This window comes from Glossina fuscipes, unplaced genomic scaffold, assembly GCF_014805625.2.
Source record: "Glossina fuscipes isolate IAEA_lab_2018 unplaced genomic scaffold, Yale_Gfus_2 28, whole genome shotgun sequence".
NCBI classification, from domain to species: domain Eukaryota; kingdom Metazoa; phylum Arthropoda; class Insecta; order Diptera; family Glossinidae; genus Glossina; species Glossina fuscipes.
This window is the reverse complement of record NW_023998423.1, coordinates 6,001,861-6,003,977: the sequence shown is the minus strand read 5'-3', so window position 1 is coordinate 6,003,977 and position 2,117 is coordinate 6,001,861.

Sequence of the window (2,117 nt, the reverse complement as noted above, 5' to 3'; positions counted from 1 at the left end):
TAGTTATAAGAACATTCGTCAGAAGGAAAGAAAGTCATTTTGTTTGTATTAAAGTTTCGAATTCATATAATCTTTATACTTGTTTGTTAATAGCTTCGTGGGACACGTAATATATTGTCGAGTTTAAGAGGAGAAATACAACTTTTGACATTTTATTAAACATATATATATTCATTTCATAATGATGCTGTTTTCTGGTCTTTTAACCTTAATGTGGTTTTCACGTAAATCTAGATGAGTGAAGTTTCATTTAAAGTTCTTTACCGAATGTATTAAGAAAAATTTGCGGAATACGTGAGCAACACTAGCACCTGTAAGGAGTCAACTACCACAACCTATGACTAATGGTTTGTCTTACGAACTTATTGTATTACAAAAGAAAAAAAATATGATATGTAATTTATTCGTAACGTTGTAACTGCAGCCTACCGCTAACCACTTACAGCAAAGGTATTTTTTGACATTAATTTTTAATACCATTTTGCAAATCTGTTTAATTCTGTCTATGACTATTGGACTTTGGATTTTATATTCAACTGCAGTTTGCAATATTCAAAGTCCTTTTTTTTTTTTTGATGTTTGTTACACGCCCATGTTTTGACCCAAAGACAATTTTTATTTTGAAAAAGTGGTTATATGCCAAAAATTTATAATTTTCAAGATTTCTGAACAAAAACTCACCCATCAAATTGATGTGAAAATTTTATATTGCGTGGGGCCATTTTTTGAATCGCTTCCACTATATCCATTCCCACGAAAAGGAAGCAATGCAGATACAATTTTTAAAATTTCACAATCCAACTTGGTTCATAGCATAATAACAGTTTGGCACTGTACGAAATGTGGACCACGCAGTCCAAAGAAAAGCAAGCTTTTAATTGGCAACAAAGTATTACTTTTGATATCTTATGACAAAGATACAGTGTACCTAACATAATCTCTTAACCCATCAACATTATAGTTTTTCTAATACAAGTTGAATAAGAAGTGCGCTTGCAGCGCCGACGTAGAACCAACGACTTGTGAGCCAAACAAAGGGTTTCCCGAATAGTTATTTTTACTTCATTCGTTTCCGATGCAAGAGCTTCCACAACAATGTCCTATCTTATTCGAAAATGGCACTTCCAAAAAATTCATGACTACAGTCTACGCCTTGTTGAACTATATAGTAACCTATAACTGCTTGCAGCTAATATGAGGCAGAATGTTCCATGAAATTTTTTGATGATTTCGTGAGTATATTTATTAGAAAATTGATAATATTCTTAGACAGCTAAATTGCTTTTGGTGCTGGCAGGGTATGATTACTAGCTGCAAGGAGCTTACATCAGTAAGCCCTTAGTCCAATTCTGCATATACTTACATTATAATCTCTCTTGTATATGGCAATAATTTAGTTTGTAGAAACAAACTGAATGTTGTTTTTGGATGACTGTTTATGAGAGCAGCATCTACTACAAATCAGCTCAAATTCGAAATCCAGAGTAGCTAAAGAAAGCTAAGAGCAATCAGCTCAGATCATAGCGTGGAAAAATTCCATAAATAATTCTTCTCGCAAGAGATTATAACATCGGCTTATCATAACAATCGTTCATAAATTGCCAATAAATTAAATTCGTAAGATGAACAGGGACTGAGTCCCGCCATTTCGCAAGGCAAGCAATTTTAGAGTCTTCTATATGGTAAAGATTGATACAATTCCAAGCAAGAGAATCCAAGAAGGGAATTTTGAATCTCATGCATATATTTGCCATTCAATCTCTGTTTCAAGATATGAATGACAACTGACGAATATTTACATTTAATGCACATAGGTTTTCGAGCGAAACGTTTCCCTTAGCCTAGTGACTAATACTATCATTTGACCTCCGGTGCTTTAGGTATTCAGCCGATTGCTCATTCGAGTTTCATACGACCTAAAGCGTAGACGGCGGAGCTGCCTCTTGCTTAACAATGAATATTATGTTATATGTATTCACTCTGTTATAGCTTAAATTATTATTTCTGATGTTCCAATGATGCATGTATTCACGACACATAAGCAAGAGATGCGTGTTTTATTTCCTCGTTATGAGCGGAACATATTGGGCGCATTGCGTATTCAATTTTTTTTTTTC